The 24755-nt window shown below is 39.3% G+C and overlaps 1 pseudogene; it reads left to right on the top strand.

Annotated features, from left to right (window-relative positions):
* The first annotated feature begins 244 nt into the window (after window positions 1–244).
* LOC147418967 (uncharacterized) lies at window positions 245–7398 on the top strand (annotated as a pseudogene).
* Window positions 7399–24755: the final 17357 nt, after the last annotated feature.

Below are 24755 nucleotides of genomic sequence, written 5' to 3'. Positions count from 1 at the left end.
AAAGCACAAAAAGTGTCTGACAATCTTCCTGTGTGGAATGTCGTCTTTTGGAACGCATTGATTACGGGATACACACAATAGGAGGAGGGCTAAAAAGCTCTAGGCTATTTTAAGCGGATACAGTCACCTATACTTTTGTCTTGAATGCATGTGGAATTACATACGATTCTGACGTTCGTGATGGGATGGGGTGTTCCAAAGACTACAAGTTTCTGTGTGTGTGCACACGCGTGCGTCCGTCTGGATGGACAACAAGGTAGATTCAACATACCTTGAGACCAAGATCATCAGAAGTAGTGCAGATAATGGTAGGCATGATAGCAAAAGTGAATGCGAGAGTCAACAAGTTGGCAAAATTCGTAGAAGGGATGATGATAGCAAAACGTATATTGGTGGCAAGGTGATGGAATGCTGTAAGGAAGATCTAGGAGCTGGTCCATCTAAGATTGTTCTTTGATCCACACAAGCAATACCAAAGGTATACTTATATTCCGTATTTTGATTGCATCAAAAGTACTTAGATTATATCATTTACACATTAAAGCAATGAATTAACATCATTTTTATTCTAAAGATTGTAGATGAAAGTGGCAAAGATTGAAGAATTTTTGTGATTCCCAACGAAGGGACACATCGACAACACATCACGGCATGGTAAAGTGGAATGATACATGTTTTTATAAAACATCGATAATGAGTTCTTCCATGTATAGCTGCAATATTTTTACAATAAGAAAGTCTCTCCAACATTGGAGGAGAAGCATAAGTCCCCCTTCAATACTGGAGGGGATAAAAGTGATGGAAGGACACGTTCCCTACGGTATTATGATAAATGTGGAGAACGATGCCAACTCCACATCATACATACGTATGGTTTTTTCTTTTTATATGGGCACAATCATCTCAAATGCACAAAATGCATCTCTCTCTATCTTTATCATAATGTACAAATATTCACCTCCATATATCTTTTTATGCAAAATATCATTTATGATGCGAGGTCATTGAAATTTTGACGAAATCTTCGAGAAGAGATGCTTCAAAACCTTTAGAATAAGAGATGATATGAGGTGAAAGGTACAACATTGATCCTCTAATCACACCATTTCCATAATGAATCAATCAAGGCAAACTAGTTATGTTTGTAAAAGCAAAGTGTTAGTACTTAGTGTAACAAAACAATGGAATATCCTTCAAAGAGTAGCTTCCAAGTCACATGCAAGTTATAGATATAATTTCATACTTGAGCATGTGTTGAAGAAGAGCATAATTTTGGTCTTCCAAAGGTCCCCTCATGGAATTAGGGCTATTCTAGTGTAGTTTAACAACTACAAATGACTTTATATGTTGGAACCAAGAAACTACATATTTCTTCGGCTTTCTAACTCGGTTAAATCTTGTTGCTTGAACTCGCTCTTGAATTTTTTATTGTGCAAAAACTCTTAAAAACCTTGAGTTATCTATAATAACATTGAACCCCAAGGTTTTAGGTGCCCCAATTGTGTCCCTACCACATACTTTGATACATTTAGTTGATCTACGTGGAAAGTTTAATATTAATTGAGGTTTTGAATGCTTATGTCTCAAGAATTAAAATATCAAGTTTTCTCTTTTGCAGTTTTGAATATTTGAAATGATCCAATAATTTTTGCATACCAAAGCCCTTCTACTTGCCACTCTGAGTCCTCAATGGAAAGGGTAAGCAATGTATCACTTTTTGAAATTCACAAATACATCAAAAACATAATTTTCTATGTATACAATGATATGCTTAAAATGGCCATATCAAACACGCATAACTTTCCATTATTTTATATGTCCTCAAGTGATTTCTTTTGCACGTGAGACATTCAATTATCTTTGCAACGTTTGACAAGCCATGTAAAAATTTTTGCAACGTTGCTTCATTTTTTATTGAGCTTATAAAGTTAATTTCTTCAAAGTATTAATCCTAATCTTGCGAGGGTCAACTTGATGAGTATAGTTCTTGATCATGGGAGCTTCTAAATTGCAAGGTTCTAATTTTGAAAGACCATCTAGCAAATATATTTAAGCATGTCAAGAGGGTTTTCTTAAATACACTATCTAATGCAAGTAGCATTTAATTTAAATTTGTAAAAAAAGGACACTTAAGTGTCTTGTTTTGGTACCAAACTAGTGTTAATGGGGTCACTGACAATATGCTAGTTGCATCAATGGTTTTTCCTTATAGTTTGATGCTCTCTATTCCATAGTTACTCACAATATGCTAGTTTCATTAATGGTTTTGCATCGATTTGATTGTTGCATCAATTGTTTAGCCTTCATGTGTGATGATGCTCTCTTGTGTTGGAATGAGGGTTGCAGGAAAATACACACAGCTTGGAGAAGACGAAGGAAACTCAAGGCAGACAATAGAGAGTGTATTACTTAATGTGTAATGGAAAGATTAGTTAGCCCTAGAGTAATGGATGTATATACAATGCACGGGAGAAAAAACCTCCTAGTAAGGGAAAAAAATGCCCCGATGGTCCTAGGTGTGTTCACACATGTCACTACACATGTATATGGTAACAAAACCCCTGTGGGAGTGATGCGGTGAACAAGAGCTATCCCCTAGAGTATAGGGAAGTGCCATGCCCTAAGGACATGATCATTCTGCAAAGGGGAGTAAGCCCAAATCTTTGCAGAAAGCTTCAAACTTCTCACGAGACAATGCCTTTGTGAAAAGATCTGCAAGGTTGTCCTGTGTTGGCACATAAGCCAAGCTGATCTCTCTTGCTAAGAGTCTCTCCCTGACATAGTGGTAATGCACCTCAATGTGCTTTGTGCAAGCATGAAAAACTGGGTTTCTTGCAACTACCAATGCGCTCTAACTGTCCGTGTGGATAGCGTTGGCAGTGTCCTGTCCAGCACCCAAATCAAACATAAGGCGTCTGAGCCATACACACTCAACCGTAGCTGTGAAGACTACCGTGTACTGAGCCCCAAAACTAGAAGTGTCCTACTTAGGGTTCCTTCTTGCGAGCTTCTTGTTCAACCATGATATGTATGAACTACCAAAAATATTGATCCTCAAATGGCCAAATTTTCATATTCCTCTTTGATTGCACCTCATGTTGCAAAGAGATTTTGAATGCCTCAAAGTTCAAGAAGATAAAGCAGGATATAATCAATGATTTTCTACAAAGCACATTAGATGTTCAAAGTGTCATAGATAATTGTGGCATCACTCAAAAAGGATATTCAAGCATCTTTAAATCAATAAAGAGCCAACTCAAAGATAAAAAGGTCTCATCTTTTGTCTTACCTATACCAGCTCATATATGTCAAGCACGACAAGGTCTCAACAATGAAGTTTCACAATACTTGAATGATTCATATTTCATCTACCAAGAATTTAGAAATGCAGATGAGCGGTACACTTTAATGAATCGCCTAATATTTTTTTCAATTTGCAAAATGTTCAGAAGCAAATGGTCAAATTTTATAATATGACAAGCGAGGAAGTACAAGGCAAACTAATCTTTGTGCTTAAGTTAGATGAAGGGTTTCACAATATCTAGGTGTTCTAAGACAAATCAAAAAAGCATAAGATGTAAGCACAAATTGCATTCCTAAAGCACCGTTTGTCAGGATAGTGCAAGAGATAACAGAAATATATAGAAGTGGTACAAGATGGATGGCTACAGCTGTTGCATGTCTTCAAGAGGCTTGTGAAGATTATCTTATTGAATATTTTAATGACACTTTCATTCTTGCAGCACATGCTCATAGAGTTACAATTATGCATAAAGACATGACAAGCTTAAGCATGCTTAGACACCGTTCCGAGCAATGTAGATATATGCCATCATTTGTAGATTAAAAAAATGAAAGATATTCTTTTGATTCCTCTTGCAAGAAGGCATGATTCCTCTCTAATACCCTTGCATGATTTTTCTAAGGTTTTTTTTTTGTTTTAATGAAGGGCTCCTTTCACCCATTTCTTTCATGATACTAATTTGATTGTTCAATTGCAGCATGATCAAAGAAGAACTTCCTGAGGATACACAAGATGAGGTGTTTATAACTGACTGTCAAATCTCTTGTCTTTTAGATGAAAGAAAGCCTCCCCAAGAGCTTATAGTTTGGTTTACCCATTTCAATCCAAGTGTGAGAACTATTATTTTTCCATCTATCTCAAGGTAAAAATCATTGTTGTGTACTACAACAAGTGTTGCCAATTGTGAAATCTATTTTTGTTCATCTTTTCTATAGGAACCATTGGAGTCTTGTCATGCTAGACATGCAAGAAAAAGTAGTTCTTTATCTGAATTCTATTGAGAAAACAACACACTTGAATATCAAAGGGTAAGAAATTTAAAGTCGTTACATAAAGCATTAAGCAAAAAGATTTGAAGTATCATAAACTGTTTCAACAGTCGCGTCAACATCTTACTTGCACCCATTGAAAGCTTCCATGCTTTGGGAAATATTTTTAAAGAGGTTATACATCAAAAGATTCAGGTTTGAGTTCTCTTTCTTGTACTAAACTCTTGTTTTTTTTGTAAGTTTCTTTTGTCTTATGATTTATTCTGTTTGACAGGTACCACAACAAAAAGGCAATCATAAGTGTGGATGGTATTTATTGTACAATGTTGGATCATGCTTACAAAAGTGAGATCTCTCAGGTCTATTTTTTTATAGAACTGAATGCGCAAATAATATAGCTTCTTTGACTCACAAAATTATTTTTGTATTGTAGCTTTTTATTACAACATACACAGAGCTTGATGTAGCACACTTTTTGTAATGAAATGACCAATAAACTTTGAGAACAATGGAATTAAGAGAATTAGAGTGATCATTTTTGTGAGGTTACTTTGAGAACATAGAGGGTGAACTTAATTGATGGTAGCAACATAAACATAGTACTTAATTAACTTGGCATGAACAATACTTTTGCAAGAGAGAGAGTATTAAAGAACATGACAATAGTTGAGGACCGGATTTACTTGGAGCCAGTCCCCCCTCCAAAAGGCGTTCGTATTATAGATTCTCCCATCAAGAGAGAGACTTGGTACAATATAATCTTTGTGTTCCTTGTGACCTTGGTGATGCTATGAAGATGGAAAGATTCATGTATCACGAGCTTAACATAAACTTTGTAAAAAACATGAACTGTCCCAAGCCTCAGTCCCAAGGCCTCAAACACCTTCGAAGGTGGAGAGAGCTAGTGGGGAATGAGGGTAGGAAAGAGAAAGAAGAATCATTCATAGGAGAAAGAGATAGTTCCTCACTTATCATCACTCTTCTTGCTTAGCATAGCATAATAGCATAATAATAAAGATGAAGAAAATGGCAAGCTTAAGTATTGAAGCATGGCACTTGGTTGGATTTTCATTCCATAGCCAAGAGTGTTGGTGTAGGCTCTCCACTTCTCCACAAGCTTGGAGAAGGACATGGAGCTCTTTCATTTTGCACTCCACACAATGAGAGAATGTGTGTGTGTTTGTGGGAGAGTATACCCCCCTCTCATGCTTGGTCCACACCTCTCTCTCTCTCTCTCTCTCTCTCTCTCTCTCTCTCTCTCTCTCATATTATTTAATTATTTCATTTGGACACGTGTCCTCTTTTTCCTCTTTGAGAGAAAGAACTTAATTATTTATTTTTATGCATCTAAATTCTCATTGGACCCCTTTAAAACCTATCCCAATAGAATTCAAGCACATCATGAGGGCCACATGTGGAGGATCATTTGAACATGTGTTTTTTATGCTTCTTAAGTCATTTGGTTTGAATTGAATACTTCAAGCACTTAGTCAATCAAGCATGGAAACCGTCGATGCCTCTTGAGAGTTTATCTTTGAATTAAACACTTCAAGAATATTAGTAGTCATTTTAAGCATAAAAATCACCTCAAGCTATTGGCAAGGTTCCCACAAACATTTTAAGCACTTTAGTTAGCAAGCCGACAAGCACCTCATGCTTGGGTAGGGTTCCCACCTCAAGGTCTTGGCTTAAGGTCAAAGGACCTTTTTAACACTAACTTTTGGAGGTTTTTAATAAAGCTAACCTTAAGGTCTTTTAAGCTCCATATTAAAATGCACGTTGCTATTTGATAGACTACCTCCTTTTGGACCCCTATTGAGATGTAACCATCTCTCCTCTTGGTCCCTTACTTAGGTAGATCTAGAAGCACTTATTGCACATTGCTCTTTGGGTAGACCGTTTCCTTTTGGACCCCTATTGAGATGCAACCATTTCTCCTTTTGGTCCCCTGTTGAGATAGGTCTAGAAGCAAACATCTATATCCCAACTCTTGTTGCCCTTTTATCTTCCCATATTAAATGATGAGTTTAATATGAGAAAATCATTTGGTAAAGTTAGATAGTATATTTTATGACATTACCTCTCTCTTGAAATCATAGTCGTTCCTCGACTATGATGTAGAGAAGATAAAGCCTAGTAATTAGTCCATGTTTCTTAGCGAGTAGAGGATCCCTTTTTACCCTACGATATCATTCTAGAATGGATAACTAACCATTTGGTGCTCGAGAGACTCAACTGCCACAAGCATGTCTGCTCTTTAGTCCATATCATACTTCCCAAGTAGAGTGACAAGTTCCACTTGGTGTTTGGGAGACGTCGTCACCACAAACATGATCCTAAGCATGCATACTTCTTAAATTTTGTGCACAATAAAAGAAAGAGAACGATTCTTATAAGACAAAAACATTGTTCATTCAAAATGCATATTCATTTGCTTACTCTAGTGTAGCATTGTAAGCATTGACAAGGTTCATATTATCCTTAAGCTAGGTTCCTTGCATCCATCTAGCATCTTTAAAAGGATAATTCTTAAACTTACCAAGATATCATTGGATAATCTTACCATTTCTTAGTACCTTGTCTTCGTGTCGAAGAATCGATTTGGGCTGCAACACCTCTTCTTGATCTTCGATCTTTGACGGGTCCTTTTTTGTGGCTCTCCTTTGTAAGGCTTAAGTAGGCTCACATGGTTAACATTGTGAATGAGCCAATGGTTGGGAAACTTTAATTGATAAGCCATCTCATTGATTGGCTTAAGAATTTCAAAAGGAGCATAGTATATATATTTTATGACACTTTTGCATGGAGAAAATTGAAAGCATGATAGACAATTTCAATGGGAATAGTTGGAGTAATTGCAAAACTTGCTCAAAGGAAAATCTAGAGTTTGATAGAAGAGAGGCCACTGACGATGACCTATCAAAGTTTTTCAAAGAGATGGAGTGGTTTGAAGATGAAGATCGTCTCGCAGAAGAATCGCCATCACAAAAAGGAGAGGTCTACAAAAAAGATCTGCGGATTGACCCTCATGTAGAAAAATTTGTTGAAGACACAGACATAAAGAAGTTGCCAATGCCAGAACCATCAATAGTAAGCACATCATGAAAGGACCAAAAAGAGATTGAAAGTGACAATGTATCTAAAACACAATAAATGTATTTGAAGTACTTTTTGTATTAAAAATCTTGATTTCGATTAAGACCTTTTCTTTAACTTCTCCATATTTGAATTTTAGTACCTAAGTGATAATTATAAAGACTATATTTAAATATATGTCCTTGCACTCTCTCTTCTCTTGGATACCTGTCAAGATAAAGAATTATGTTAGTAAGAAATCTTTATGTTTCATGTAAACCTGTTGTTTTGATGTAACTACTTACTTGTCTACCATTGATTTGAAATAAAAAATCTTGGGGAAAATCAACTCTCATCTTTATTTATCAAATCTTGTCATAGTTGTAAAAGATTGCACTCTCCACCAATAGATAGAGTGGTTTGAAGTTCTTCATTCATCCACACATCAATGTGCACTAAAGGATTGTCTTGCATATTTTGAAGGTCTTGATCCAATATCACAGGAACACCGTTCACTCTATGTGATCTCTGATAGTACGTAAAATGTCATTATTAACTTTTGACTTTTTATCATGTACTTCATGTTTACACTTGATGCATCCACTTTGCAGTTAGTTCCTTTAGAATGACAAAAATCCCATCCTTTGTTTAAAAACTCAAGTACTGTGTCTTGGTCTACATTCTTATACACAAGCATGGTATTTTTAAGAGCTATTGGACATTCACTTGTGGCAAAAAAATCCACAAATACATGGATTAGCATGATCACTTTGATTTTCACAAGCCTACTTGCTACATTAGGTTTCAATCCTTTTTGCACTTCATTAAATAGCTTCAAGCAAAATGCCTCACTTATGTCACTAGTTGGCAAGGGCCAGTCTGAACTTATAAAATCGGGTAAAGAAAGCTTTTCTAGTGTTCTAGAAGAAAGATCGATACCGACATGAAAGAAACTATCATAAAAGAAAACACCTAGCTCTGCAAGTTTTCGATTTGTTCTTCCTTGATACTGTTGACTACCAATGAAAGCATGGTAGACATTAATTGCTCCTATTATACAATCCACTAATTGCCATTCTTCATAGGAAGAAGGATAGACATCTACAAAATAAATAAATAAAATCATAATAAAATTCAAAGAAACCACATTAATAAACACTTATGCTTTATAACTTATAGTTTGGTCTATTTAATGGAAGGTCCATTTGCCATTCAGAAAGTATAAGCTCTTTATGCATATAAACATGTTGAACAAGAACTTCTTTCACTGATTTCTTGTTGTCATTAACATGAAAATCCTTCACCCTTGCCTTCCAAGACAACAAAAATTCATTTGTACTTTTCCTCTTTCGCTTTCTTGATTGCATTAGAATCCAAGATCCTTTGGTTATTTGTTACCATATACATCTGGACAATGGTAGTGATGTGTGTGAACACATCACTTAGGACCGCCGGGGCATTCTTTTCCTCTTTAGGATGGGTTTTTCCCCCCATGCATTGTATATACGCTAATTCATTCTAGGGCTATCTATCTTTCCATTGCACACTAAGTAATACACTCTCTGTTGTGTGCCTTAAGCTTCCTTCATCTTCTCCAAGATGTGTGTGTTTTCCTGCAACCCTAATTCCAGCAATTGGTATCAAAGAAAGTTGCATCCTCCGGGATTAGTTGCCAGCAGCTCAAGCACAAGTTTGCTCACTTTCTATTGGGGTATAAAGCCCAATGTGGTTGCCCAGGTAAGTGGGCGGGCCGCCAGGTATGTACACATATTCTTTGTTAAAACCTAATAAGAACTCACTATGCTCTACACATTATAGTAGAGCGAGTTCACCATATCGTCGTGCTCTTCTTCTCGCACTCTCTCTCACGTCGCACTTCCGCTTGTACTCCTTCAATTGGTATCAGAGCTCAGATCGAGGCTCGGGGCAGCATTTGCAGGTAGCCACAGTCACCTGCTCAGATTGGAGTGAGATTAGACAGGCGAAGACATAGCCCCAAATCCTGTGGGCGAGCCCGAAGGGCTCGGTGTTCTCAGAATTTCATTCTGAGGTCATCTCGGCCACTGTTCGGCTTCGACAAAGTTCTGTGCATGCCATTTTCGACTACGTGGTCTGGGTGGATGCAGATCCGACTCTGCAAATTTGGGGTTTCGGCCTACGACTATAGGTGCTGAGGATATCTGCACTTCCAGAGTGTTGATTTGTGGCTGTCTACACAATGAAGGATGGCTCACAGTTCTTGGAGGCGTGTCACATACGACACGGGCGCACCTACACAGACTGTAGGCGACATCCACTAGTTCATCAGGTAGCTTGTGTTTGTTGCTTGATATTCCAGATTTCATCCTGACATTGCAGGTACTTCCACATGGGATGTATTGTCAGAGATGATGTATGTCTGTTGAGGGTTTGTTGGCTGTGAGACACGCAGCAAACAACCGCTGCAGCAGTTACAGCATACAATGGGAAATTTGTGGATGTATGACTTTGTGGGAAGTCTATGTACTGTCATATTTACTGTAGCCTTTGTTGAGGGTCGAGTGAGGTTTTATTGAGCTAGGGGATTCTCGAATGTTGAGATCCTTTTGGTGATACAGGTCTTGGAGCGATCCCTCGAGCACCCTTAGATAGGCAGCTAGCATGTATTGACTATGAGTTAGACAGTTGGGATTGCATCTTTGCTTTACTGCCGTTGAGGCATTGTCCCAATCTATGCTTACAAGATAGTGATAGGACAGTGAGAGACAGTACAGGTGCAGGACATGCTTACCCACAGCTTACAGTGTTAGAGAGACAGTGGTTTTTATAGCTGTTTTTTGTTCTGTTTTTGAGTACACCAGAGCCATTTTACAAAGGAGACTCTGCCAAAATTTCTGCAGAATGTGAAGCTTTCTTGGTTCATTTGACATGTTGATATTGGTTCAGAGGTCAGTTTACAGGGGAAACTCTGTCGAATTTTTCCCAGAAAAGTAAACTACTGTAAAGCGTAGCTATGGCTGGATCACAGGACACTGCTCTTTACAATATCAAGAACCTGGATGGAACCAATTTCCCATTGTGGAAGAAGCAGATTTGGCACGTGTTGGTACAAAAGGAGCAGATAAAACCTATAAAGCTCAAGGGGATAAAACCACAAGATATGGACGAAGATGAATGGAGTGAAATGGATGAATTGGCACTTTCTACCATTATGCTGACTTTGGCAGAAAGCGTTTACTTCAATGTAGCAGACGAGATGTCGGCTTATGAAGCATGGACAAAGCGGACTGATCTTTATGCGAAGCAGAGTGCAGCTTCACAGGTATACTGGCTTAAGAATCTTGTTGACTTGAAGATGAAAGAAGGCACACCTATGTCCAATCATCTGAATAAATTCAACACCATCTACAGTCAGTTCTCAGCTCAAGGTGTCAAGTTTGATGAACCTGTTAGAGCTATGTTCCTGTTAATCACATTGCCGGAAAGTTGGGGCACTTTTTGCACAGATTTGAGTAATTCTTCACCTCCAGATGGTTTCAACATAGCAGGTGTAGAAGGCAGTCTGCTTACTAAAGAAACCAATAGAAAGACAATGGACAAAGGCAAAGGAATAGCCTTAGTTGTCAGGGGAAGGACCAAAGAAAAGTACAAAGGTGGAAAGATCGAGGGATCAGTCTCATAGAAAGTCCCGCAGTGCTAAAGGCAAGAGTGACATAGAATGCTACCATTGTGGCAAGAAGGGTCACATGAAAAGAGACTACAGAAAATGGAAAGTAGAAAAAGGCAAAGAGAAAGCTGAAGACCATGGTGAGAAGAACAAGTCCTCAGTGAAGATTCAAAAAATAAATGTGACAAACATTGTTGCAGAGGATGACAGTCTAATGTCAGGAGACATCTACTTCTTGAAGAATACAATGGACTCAACTCTTCTTACAGCATCTGATGGAAATGCACTGAGTGACTGGATTATAGACTCAGGGGAATCACTTCATGTGTCTCCAAACAAGGAGTGGTTTACCTCTTATGTGACCACTAAAGATCATGTTCGGCTAGGCAATGGCCAAACATGTGAGATCTTAGGTGTTGGAGATGTTCAATTGAAGTTTCAGAATGGCTCTTCTTTCACACTGAAGAATGTGAGACATGTTCCCGCAATTACAAAGAGCTTGATCAGCACAGGTTTACTTGATGATGCTGGCTACGTCACCACTTTTGGATAGAACATGTGGAAGATATCCAAGGGTTCTATGACAGTAGCACATGGAGTAAAGTCTGGAGGACTTTACATGATTTATGTATCAAATGTCTCTAAAAATGTAATCAATGTAACCAAGCAGTCGAACGTTTCTTTGTGGCATAGCCGGTTAGGACATATGTCCAAGAAGGGAATGGAAATCTTGTCTCGTTCTGGTTATTTTCCTGGCTTTTCATTTAATGATTTTGAATTCTATGAACATTGTCTGTATGGTAAGCAAACACAGCAGCCACATAAGCATAGAAGCAGTAGAAGAGATACACAGTTGGCACTTGTTCATAGTGATTTGTGTGGACCTATGCCTAACCTATCTCTAGGGGGAGCTTCTTACTTTATGACATTTATAGATGATTACTCGAGGAAAGTATGGGTTTACTTTCTCAAGCACAAGAATGAAGCGTTTAGTGTTTTCAAAACGTTTGTGACACTTGTGGAGAATCAGAGTGGCAAGAAGCTTAAATTCTTACGCACTGACAATGGTGGAGAGTATGTTTCAGGCCTTTCAAGACTTTTGTGAGTCACAAGGTATAAAATTTGAACTTACTGCTCCTTACAATCCTCCTCAAAATGGTGCTGCTGAGAGGATGAATAGGACCATACAAGAGAAGGTCAGATGTATGTTGTCTAATGCACAAATGCCAAATGGGTTTTGGGCTGAAGCTGTATCAACAGTTGTTCATCTTATAAATAGATCTCAGTGGCAGATATGGTATGGTCAGGCAAAATGCACTCATACAAGCATCTCAGAGTCTTTGGCTGTGAGGCATATACTCATGTTCCAAAGGAATTTAGGAACAAACTTGAGCCAAAGAGTAGAAAGTGCATCTTTCTAGGCTATGGTAATTATGGTGAGATGGGGTACAGACTTTGGGATCCCGAATCCAGAAAGGTTATCCGCAGCAATGATGTTCACTTTAATGAAGCCAAATATCATTCTAAACCAGAGAGGGTTGAGGAGATTAGAAGAGTTTTCTTCCAATAATATGGACCTTCATGTGCAAGACAAAATGTCAGGGCTTAAGAGGAGCAAGGACAGGATAGAGTGGAACCACAGGTTGTGGCTGAGCCTCAACCACCTATTTTGCATAGATTTGGACGTATCACGCGACCTTCTGATAGGTTTGTTCCATCTATGAACTATGTCATGTTGACTGATTGCAATGAGCCTTCATGTTACAAGGAAGCAGTGCAAATGAAGGACTCCGGGAATTGGCAATTGGCCATGCAGTCAGAGATGACAGCTCTGCATAAAAACCAGACATGGAAGCTAGTTAAATTACCACAGGGCAAAAAGGATATACCTTGTAAATGGGTTTACATGTATAAGATCACCGCTCATGATAGTCATCCAAAGTACAAAGCAAGGCTTGTTGCCAAGGGCTTTAAGCAAGAACAAGGCATTGACTTTGATGAAGTCTTCTCTCCGGTGGTCAAGATGACTACATTGAGATCCTTTCTTGCATTGGTTGCCATATTAGATTTGGTGTTGCACCAAATGGATGTCAAGACAGCGTTCTTGCATGGTGATTTAGATGTGGAAATTTACATGCAGCAGCGAGAAGGGTTTTTTGAGAAAGGCAAGGAAGATTTGGTATGCCAGTTGTTGTTAATGAGTCTTTATGGCTTAAAACAATCACCGAGGGCATGGTACCATAAGTTCCACAAGTTTATGCTTTCTCAAGGCTACAAACGTAGTGAGTTCGATCATTGTCTATATACAAAGAAGGCTAAGGATGGCAGTTGGTTGATCCTTATTTTGTATGTGGATGACATGTTGATTGCTGGCAAACACTTGGAAGAAATTTCAGCTTTGAAGTCAAAGATGGCAAAATCGTTTCACATGAAAGACATGGTTGAGGCAAGTCATATACTTGGTATGCGCATTGAGAGAGACAGATCAAAGAAGTTGATTTGGTTATATCAAACAGAGTATATTGACAAGGTTTTGCAATGTTTCAATATGGAGAAGGGAAAGGCATTGAGTGTTCCATTGCCACCATATGTGAAACTTAGCAAACAAGATTGTCCTGTGTCTGAGGAAGAACAGGCTAAAATGGATAAGATTCCATATACGTCTGCAATGGGTAGTTTGATGTATGTAATGATTGCTACTCGCCCAGACATTGCATTTGCAGTGGGAGTAGTAAGTCGATACATGTCAAACCCAGGCAAGAAACATTGAATATTGAGATACCTGAAAGCTACAAAGAGTATGTGTATATGCTATGGGAGTCAGGAGCTAAGTGTAAAGGGTTTTACAGACTCAGATTATGCAGGTGAATTAGACAACCGAAGTTCTACGTCTGGGTATGTCTTTACATTGGCTGGTGGAGCAGTATCATGGCGTTCTAGATGACAAGATTGTGTTACTCAGTCTACTACAGAGGCTGAATATGTTGCAGCATCAGAGGCATAAAAAGAATCAATTTGGCTTAATCGACTAGTAATAGATTTGGGAATCAAAGAAGAGATGCCTGTGTTATATTGTGATAGTCAAAGTGCTATACAATTGGCTCGCAATCCAGTTTATCACTCAAAGACAAAGCATGTGGATGTGAAGTATCATTTCATCAGGGAAATGCTCGAGGATAAGCAACTTCAGCTTGTCAAAGTTCACACCACAGAAAATCCTGCTGATCTGCTTACAAAAGGACTTTCCTCAGAGAGCTTTGCGCATTTTTGCAAGCAATTAGGTGTAGGGTAGTACATCACTTCTCTACATCTCTTGTATATTAGCTTGTATAGTAGCTTCTCTCACACTTAAAGTACCACATTGGACTTTAAGTGAGAGGTTGTTGGGGTATAAAGCCCAATGTGGTCGCCCAGGTAAGTGGGCGGGCCGCCAGGTATGTACACATATTCTTTTGTTAAAACCTAATAAGAACTCACTATGCTCTACACATTACTATAGAGCGAGTTCACCATATCGTCGTGCTCTTCTTCTCGCACACACTCTCGCGTCGCACTTCCTCTCGTACTCCTTCACTTTCTTCGATTTCTGTGAGCTTTGGCGAGCATTCCTAGGTTGACAAAATATTTGGGATGGCTTAAAGAGCTAAGTCAGCTCAATTTTTTTATTCCGGCTCATTTCGGCCTCCGTTTCCACTATAGTCAGTACCGCACAGGCTATTTCGTCATTTTGTGCAAAAATTTTGTCAGTGCCATTTTCTGCATAACATGTCCCTTACAATATTCTACGGTTTGTGCTATATAGCATGTGTTGTTCCTGCTTCATTTCTCCTCTTTTCGGGAAGTTTTCACATTAGGTGCAACATTTACCATGGCTAACAAGAACACGAATGTGTTTAAGATGTTTGCTACTGAGGACAGATTGGGTGGGGACAATTACCCTATGTGGGCTTATATGATGCAACATGTTGTTGTGTCAAAGGGCGTCTCGAATAATGTGCAGGTCATTGATATACGTCCTGGTTCTGAGGATGTAGGCGATGTTGAGGATGTTGCAGGTATTGTTGCACGGATTGCTGCTGTTAGAGTTGTTTTTCCTACGACAAAACAAGATTGTTGGGATGTAAAGGATGCACAGGCTCATGCGTTGATTGCATTGTCTATGAAGCGCACCATTACTCTTCACATTTGTTCAATAAAATCTGCAAAACAGGCTTCGGATATTTTGTCTGATCTTTATGCAAGCTGCAATGAGGCAAAAATTGCATTGCTGCGTAAAGAGCTAGAGTTGAAGATTATGCATAAGGAAGATGATATGGACACTTTCCTTGCTGGTGTCAAGGATAGCAATGAGAAACTTATTTCTGCAGGTGAAGTTATTTCAGATAGTTCCCTTGTGCAGACTATTCTTGATGCCTTAACAAATTCTCACCAGACTTTTGCTAGTACTTGGAGACTTATGACCCAAGGAAACCCTGAAGTTGTCAAGTTTGATGCATTATGCACATTACTGTTGCAAGAGTCACTTTCCAGAAAAAACAGGACTAGACAGCATGCAATTGAACAGGCTTTTTTTGCTGCTCAAAGAAAGGGTGGTAACAACAATGCAACCACTTCTTATGGTTCTTCTGCGAGTGGAAAATCACATGTTCCTAATGCTTCTGTTGGCAGCAATTCGTTTGGAAATTTTGGTGTTAAGGGCAAAAAGAAGATGCATTGCCATTATTGTAAAGCTAATGATCACTTGATCAAGTAGTGTCCTAAGTTGAAGGCTAAGAAGAAAGAGGGTGGTTCCAGTGCAAATGCTAGTTCCACTACAAATGTAGCTATTGTTGAATCTTTTGTGAAAGGAGACCGTGATGCTGATGTTGATGTAGAATGGGCTTTTAGTGCAAAGTGTATCTATAAACCTGTTGTCCATGATGCATGCATGTCAGTTGCAGATTCACATGTGTGGTATTTTGACAGTGGTGCTACAAAGCACATTACGTCACATCGTGATTTGTTCACATGTCTTGAGTCTATCCCTCATGGGAATTCAGTTACTTGTGCCAACAATGCCTCTCATCCGGTTCAAGGAGTTGAAAAGATTGTGCTTACTGCTGCAAATGGTAGTTCTTTTACACTTGTTGATAGTTTCGGTGATGAAAACGTTGCATCTGGCATTTTATGACGTGGGCTGTATAAGTACACTTTGTGTGACAAGTGTGGGTAGAATTTTGCAAATGCAGTTTTGGATTCAAAGGCTATTTCAGATGCAAAACTTTGGCATGCACGTTTTGATCATCTAAATTTTGCTCGATAGCTATGTTTGCAAAAATCTGATATGGTTGCTTCTTTACCGCCTCTTGAAGCACCTGTCAAACATGTTTGTGAAGGCTGTATTTTGGGTAAGATGCAGCGTTCTAAGTTTCCAAAGGATGGTTCAGTCAGGGCCACATGTAGGTTGCACCATGTGCTATTGATGTTTGTAGGCCCATGCAAACTCCGTCCTTGGGAAATTACCTTTACTTCGTGACTTTCATTGATGATTACTCCGGGCATGCATGGGTATTTCCGCTTAAAGCGAAGTCCAAAGTTTTTATGTGCTTCAAAAAATTTCTGGTTATGGTTGAAAACTTCTCAAAATGTACTATGGGCACCCTCCATTCCGATCGAGGGGGAGAGTATATGTCTCATGAATTTAATGCATTGCTGGCTAGTCGTGGGATAAAACACCAATGTACAGTGCCTTATACACCTCATCAGAATGGTGTTGCTGAGAGAAAAAGCAGGTCACTTACAAAAATGGTAGGATGTATGGCCAAAAATCAAGCTTTACCATATTGTTTTTGGCTTAAGGCTATCATGAATGACACTTATGTACTCAACAAGCGTCCTATGAAAGCTTTGTAGTCTATTACTCCATATGAAGCATGGCATGATAGAAAGCCTTCTATTGAGAACATGCATGTTTTTGGTTGTTTGGCATATGCTTTGGTGCCACAAACACAACGCAAAAAATTGGATGATAAGGCTATCAAATGTATTTTTCTTGGTTATAGTGTTGAAAGCAAAGGTTACAGGTTGTATCAGCCACAAACAAAGCATATTCTGGTTTCACGAGATGTTGTGTTTGTGGAAGATTCTGTTGAGCCCTTGTTGTCATGTAGTAGAGACAATAATGTAAGCTCACAGGACATTTATGACACTTTGTTGCCTCGTTTTAGTGGTTTCTGAAAATGTTACAGATCAGCCTATTACTGATGCAAATGTACATGATGTACTTGATGAGGAAAGGGTTGAAAATGAATATGCTAGAGGTATGCCAAAATGGCTGGTGCATACTTTGCGTGATAGTAAATTGGATGGACCTTTGTCTAGTCACACTCGTTCAAGCTCTTGCCATGCATCTTATGCATCAAATTTTTATGCTTTGGTTGTGTCTAGCTTACATGATGCTGAGGAACCTTTGTCCTTTGATGAAGCACAAAATTCATAAAATTGGATGGCTGCCATGTAATCAGAATATGATGCACTTATAGAAAATGACACATGGACTTTATGTGATTTGCCTCCTAGCAAAAAGACCATTGGTATGAAGTGGGTTTACAAGTTGAAATGCAAATCAGATGGTGAGATTGATTGCTAAGGGTCAACTTGTTGCAAAGGGTTATGCACAACAAAAAGGCATAGACGATGAAGAGACTTTTTATGCCACTTTTCAATGACTACTATGCGTTTTCTTTGTGTAGTGGCAGCTCATTTTGGTCGGGATGTACATCAATCAGACATTGTTACTACTTTCTTGAATGGTGACATATTTGAGAAAGTTTATGTAACACAGCCTCGCGGTTTTGTCAAGAAAGTACTAGAGGATAAGGTGTACAAATGTGACAAAGCTTTGTATGGGTTGAAGCAATCTCCTCCTGCTTGGTATGAGAAGGCTGACACTCATTTGGTCAAACGAGGCTTCATAACAATCCAATAGAAAGCACATTGTATGTCAAGCATGAGGGCGATGTACTTCTCATTGTGGTTCTTTATGTAGATGATTTGCCGATAACTGGACCAAATGAGAGACATATTGCTGAATTTAAGGCTGATTTGAATGCTACTTTCAAGATGAAAGATTTGGGGCTGTTGCATCATTACTTGGGTATACAATTTAAGCAGTGTGATGGTGGTATTGCCTTGTGTCAGAAAAGTTATATAGAAACATTGATATGTAAGTTTGGACTTGAGGATTGCGAACCTATTGCCACTCCCATGGAAACAAGTTTGAAATTGAGTCTTCATGATGCTGTTGATCCTGCAGATGTCACTCTTTACCAAAGTGTTGTTGGATGCCTCATTCATGTATGCAACATGAGGCCAAATATTTAGTTTGTAGTCTCACAGGTTAGCAGAAATATGCATAGCCCATGGTCTAAGCATTGGCAAGTTGTTAAGAGGATTTTCTGCTACTTGAGTGGCACTTTACATCTTGGCTTGTTTTATCCCAAGGGGGATCATTGCCGCCAGACTTACATGCTTTTTCGCGGACTCGGATTGGGCTGGTTGTTTCGATACGTAGTGTCCACAAGTGGTTTTTTTTTCATACTTGGCAATTCATGTATATCATGGTTGAGCAAGAAGAAACCTACTGTGGCCACTTCTAGTTGTGAGGCTGAGTATAGGGCAGCCGTCTTCACAGCTACGGTTGAGTGTGTATGGCTCAGACGCCTTATGGCTGATTCGGGTGTTGGACTGGGCACTGTCGGCACTATCTACATTGACAGTCAGAGTGCATTGGCAATTGTGAGGAACCCAGTTTTTCATGCTCGCAAAAAGCACATTGAATGGAATTACCACTATGTCAGGGAGAGGCTCTGAGTAGGAGAGATCAGCTTGGCTTATGTGCCAACATAGACACCATTGTAGATCTTTTCACAAAGGCATTGTCTCATGAGAAGTTCGAAGCTTTCCGCAAAGCTTTTGGCTTACTCCCCTTTGTGGAATGATCATGTCTTCACAGGGCATGGAAATTCCCTATATGTGCCAGCTTCGTTCATCGCATCACTCCCAGGGGGAAATTGTTACCATATGCATGTGGTAGTGATGTGGATGTGTGTGAACACACTTAGGACCGTCGACGTATTTTTCCCCTCTTTAGGAGGTTTTTTACCCCGTGCATTGTATATACGTCCATTCATTCTAGGGCTATCTATCTTTCCATTGCACACTAAGTAATACACTCTTTGTTGTGTGCCTTGAGCTTCCTTCGTCTTCTCCAAGCTATGTGTGTTTTCTTGCAACCCTAATTTCAACATTATTGTCAAAGGTATCCAATGATTTTGATCATCAAGTGTATCGAAAAGAGTTATAGACTCAATAGAAGCAGAGGGTTTATGTAACCTGCTTGAGGAAGCCAGAGAATGCAAAGAGAAAACAAGAGAAACTTGAGAAGAGAAAGTTCAAGAAGCTTTAGATGAGAGAAGTATAATGAATCATAAGTAACTTATGAACGAGATATTTTTGTGACTAGCAATCCACTTATGCATGATTTTAATGATAAGAATATATTTTTTCTTGAGAGAAGCTACATCATGAAAGTACTGGTTGATTTGAAAGAGACTCTTTTTAAATGAATAAAGCTTCTTGATCTTTGAGAACAATGAAGATTGATATCTTTGTTTTAAGGATTTACTAGTCCTTTTGCACTTTTTTTAAAAACTCTTTTTAGTGATACTTTTCATCATTATGGTGGCTTAAAGCCGTATGTTGTGTTACCTTTTGACCCTCAATTCTTACAAGGCCCTCTCTAGGTCCCAAATTTTTTCTAATGAAGAAGTCCTACCAACTTATGGGACCGCGTCCGATGGGGTCCAAGTGACGTCAAGGCATATAAATGAAGCAAGATGCACACACACATTGTAGGATTTGCATGGAGCTAATGACGTGGAGCTAATGTACGGATCTCCGCAATTTGCACTGGTCTGATGATGTGGCAATTGTGCAAAAATGCGAATTTTGTGCTAACATGATTACGTGGAAGAGTGTACGGATTTTCGTGTTCTGTGCTGACTTCTGACGTGGCAATTGTACGGATTTCCATGATTTATGTTGGCAGCTTTTGATCACCTGCTTTTGGACCAACTGCTTTTGAGTTTGAAGCTTTTCATGTAAATTGCTTTTGGGCCTAGGGCCTTTAAATATGAAGCCATAGGCTCATTCTTTGGCATGCTTTCTGGACGAAGGTGCAGAGGATGGAGTACCGGCTTGTACTTGGTTGATGCAATATAAAGAAATATCGAAAGGGACGCCAAGGTTTGGGGCCAATACTCTCTGGGATGGAATTCAGCCACTCCGTGTCATGTGTCGTATCTCTCTTTCAGTTTAGTTGTTATTGAAGTGCTAAAATTATGTCCAGTTTGTTCTTTTCTATTGGCACGTGGTGCCCATCTTGTGAAAACACCACTGTCAAAGTACCACACATGAGCATGTGCAGCAACTGACAAACATGCATCATGGACAAAAGGATCATAAGTGCACTCTGCATTAAAAGCCTATTATACATCACAGTCTCCTTTCAAGAAGACTCAATAATAGCTGCATTTGTAGTGGAACCAGCCTCTTTGGCCTTCAACTTAGGACACTGCTTGATCAAGTGATCATTAGTTTTACAATAATGGCAACACATTTTCTTTTTTCCCTTTTCACCAGAATTCCGAGACGAATTGCTGCCAACAGAAGCATTAGGAACATGTGATTTTCACTTCTAGAAGAACCATGAGAAGTGGCTACATTGCTCTTACCACCTTTTCTTTAAGCAGCAATAAAGGCCTGTTCAACTGCATGATGTCTAGTTATGTTTTATCTGGAAAGTGATTCTTGCAATAACAATGTGCATAATGTATCAAACTTGATAACTTTTGGATTTCCTTGGGTCATAAGTCTCCAAGTACTAGCAAAAGTTTGGTAAGAATATGGCAAAGCATCAAGAACAGTATGTACAAGGGATGTGTCAGAAATGACTTCACCTGTAGAAATAAGTTGCTCTTGATATCCATGACACCAACAAGGAAAGTGTCCATGTCATCTTCCTCATGCATAATCTTCAACTCCAGCTCTTTACGTAGCAATGCAATTTTTGCCTCATTGTGACTTGCATAAAGACTAGCCAGAACATTCCAAGCCTGTTTTGCAGATTTTGATGAACGAATGAGAGGAGCAATAGTGCGCTTCATAGACAACGCAATCAATGCATGAGCCTGCGCATCTTCTACATCCCAACGAGCTTTCTCAGCCAAAGGCAAACAGCTCTGGCAGCAGCAATCCTACCACCAAAACCTGCAACATCCTCAACATCTCCTACATCCTCAGAACCAGGACATACATCAATGCCCTGCACAATATTCCAGACACCCTTTGACACAAGGACATGTTGCATCATATAAGTTCACATAGGGTAATTGTCCCCATCAAATCTATCCTCAACAACAAACATCTTGAACACATCTGTGTTGTTGTCAGCTATGGCAAATGATGCTGCACCTAAGTGAAAACTGCCCAAAAAGAGGATAAAAGGAACAACACGTGCTATATAGCACAAACCGTAGAAGACTGTAAGGGACCTGTTATGCAAAAAACGACACTAACAAAATTTTTACACAAAATGACAAAATAGCCTGCGCAATCCTGCCTGTAGTGAAAACGGAGGCCGAAATGAGCCCAAATTAAAAATTTGAGCAAACAGGCTCTACGAGTTTTGCTGAAGTATCTATCGACCCACTGACACTATTCAAAGCTCACAAAAATCAGAGAAAGTAAGAAAGCATGTGTTCGAGCTGTAGGCAACTAAGCCCGGGAGGATGCAACCTGCTCTGATATCAATTGATGGAATTAGGGTTGCAGGGAAACACACACAGCTTGGAGAAGATGAAGGAAGCTCAAGGTACACAACAGAGAGTGTATTATTTAGTTTGCAATGGAAAGATGAGTTAGCCCTAGAGTAATGGGCGTTGTATATACAATACATGAGGGAAAATACCTCCCAGTAAGGGAAAAAATGCCCCGACGGTCCTAAGTGTGTTCACACACATCACTACCACATGTATATGGTAACATCTTGTCCGTATAGTCACTGACAATATGCTAGTTGGACTTAAGATTTCGTGTTTTCATGTTAATGTGTAGGGTTTTCAAGGATAGTGCCATATGCAAAAAGGAGAAGATAGAAAGCTTGCAAGTTCCTTTAAAGTTGGTTGCTATGAATCTATGTGGATGGCTTGTAATTGAGAAATGGATGAGGTCTTCAATCTGGGATGGAATAATCGATGCCGACCTTTTTATATGCATAATATGCATAGTCTCAAAATGTGTACGCGCTTGTGCTCACTCACTGATAGTCTTTGCAATCTTGGGGTTGATGGGATTATATATGCATTTTGGTTAGGATGGATCTCAAGTTCAATTCAAGTCTGTAACGTTACAAAAGTATATGTCTGTTGAAGGTGGAGATGGGCAGCGGGTGGTTGTGAATCAAGAATCGACTTTTGGTTGGGAAATCTTTAAGGTAAATTCTCTTCATTGCCATTTTTTTTGTGGTACAACTGCTATCTGAAAGATGCTTCTGTGCGTCTTTACGCACCCACACATTCATCTTAATCACTCGGTTACAATTTCGTTGGAAGCTTTTTTACATCACAAGCATTCTGCAAGAATGCCTAAAATGGATCTTTAACCACCTATATATGAATAGAAAAATTATAGGTGAGGTAGGACTAGCAGTGAGGGATAAAATGCCTATTGGTTGGTGATTTTTGAGCGGCTAGTGCCTATGTGGCACTAGCAAAATACCCTTAAAATTTGAGATATGTTACCTGTAAAATCTAGGTGCTTATCCCTTCCAAATATTAGCCACAAAACATTGTTGGGCAAGGGCCACGTACCATCGGGCAAGAGCCATGCGTAGGCATCACCATGGCCACCTAATTGATGCACCACATGCTAGGAACGATAGTCAAGGGCCGCGTACCATCGGACAAGAGCCACGCGTAGGCATCACCTTTGCCACCTAATTGATGCACCACGTGCTACGAACGACAGAGAGAATTTGTAGCAACCAGCTAGGAACCTCCTCCTTGGGTGACGCACGGAGGATGCACTCAAGTGTCCAAGGGCAAGAGCCCTAGCAACGTGAACACAAGGTGAGCACAAGGTGTCCCTCTAGAGGTGACGAAACGGGGGATTTGAACCAAGTGTTTACGGACCCAACATTAGGAAATTTCGGAGGTCATTTGGAGGGCCTTCTAAGAAAATATATTTTTTGCACTCTCTCTCTAGAAAATATGGCAGATAATAGAGGCGGGTCTGTCATGGTAAAAGTTCAAAAAGTGTACTTTAAGTAGATTCTTTACCCTTCTGAACATTCGTCCATAATGATTGAGGGATAATCTTCTTTTCAGTTGCATTGAATGAACCTCGTCAACATGGAGGGAATGAGGCTAACATGGAGGGACGAAGCCGTAGCCGCCTATTCACTTTTCATTAAACCTGCACCTTTGGCTAATGGCGCACTCCTCAAATGGCACAAATGTTACACAGAAACAAGCCAAATATCACCTTCACATTGATTTGGACAACGAGTACCAACCATTGATTAAGCGGAGTAAAGCAAACACACATTTACCTCCCGCATCCATAGACACGCTCAGAGTTCAGGGAGCTAAACACATAGATATCTGGACGAGAGGCTCTCTCTATCCTAAGAATCCAATGACTAATGCATCTTCGCCATTTGTCAATCCTACAAGCTTATTGACCTTTGTTGGTGATGGAGAAAAGGGCTTTCTGGGTTATTGCAAATCTCTTACAAGGGAAGCTGAAACTTATAAGGTCATTCTCCAAGCTCAACAATGTGAGATTGTTCGTCTTTCACATTTGCATTCTACAGATCAGGTTACCATTTTTCAACACAAAACAGAGGTACAAGAACTGAAAGGAAAGGTACGAAGTTGTCAAATGAAGGACACCATCTTGGGTGGTCGTATCCGAAAGAAGAAATTGCGCAATCTTGAAACATTGCAGGTTGCATCAGGAGGTCTCAAGAAAAGAATCCGAGCATTAGGTGATGCTTCTTGCTTGACTAAATAGTCTTAGTTAAGTAAATTTTTTGTTTTTCTAGTTATGCATTGTTTTCATGTGCCTAAATAGTGTTAGTTAAGTAAATTTTCTGTTATTTACTTATGCATTGTCTTCATGTAGAGATTCAATCTATCCTGACAAGGAAAACATTGACCCCAAAGCCAATATAGGAAAGAGATTGAAGCCACTTATAAGTAGAAGCCTTGCAGCAGATATAGTACATGACAAGAAGTTTAAGGTCCTTCAGCGAAATGTAGTGGACCGCTTTATTTCAAAGAACTCAGTGCCTGCAAAAGAGATACAAGGCACACTTGATTCACTTGGTGTAAGCAAAAGAGGATATTCGGCTATACAGAAATCTATCTCATCCATCTTTGTTAAGAAGGGAATAAAATCCAAACTTTTACCATCAACCTCAAGTGTTTGGAAAGAGAGGCTTCAACTGAACGACGCACAGGGAGAATATATTGGACAGCCGTTTCATATTAAAGAAACTTACAGTGGCCATGGAGCAAACATGGCATATGATGAGTTCAATAATATTTTTATGGACCTACAGATGTTGCAGAAGAGAATGGTGGAGTTTTACAACATCACATTTGAAGAGTCACAAGGGGTATTACATTTTGGGTTGAAA

Source organism: Adiantum capillus-veneris, chromosome 29, assembly GCF_014529385.1.
Source record: "Adiantum capillus-veneris isolate H3 chromosome 29, ASM1452938v2, whole genome shotgun sequence".
Classification (NCBI taxonomy): domain Eukaryota; kingdom Viridiplantae; phylum Streptophyta; class Polypodiopsida; order Polypodiales; family Pteridaceae; genus Adiantum; species Adiantum capillus-veneris.
Note: the sequence above shows the minus strand (reverse complement) of the source record. Positions and strands in the feature narration are given on the sequence as shown.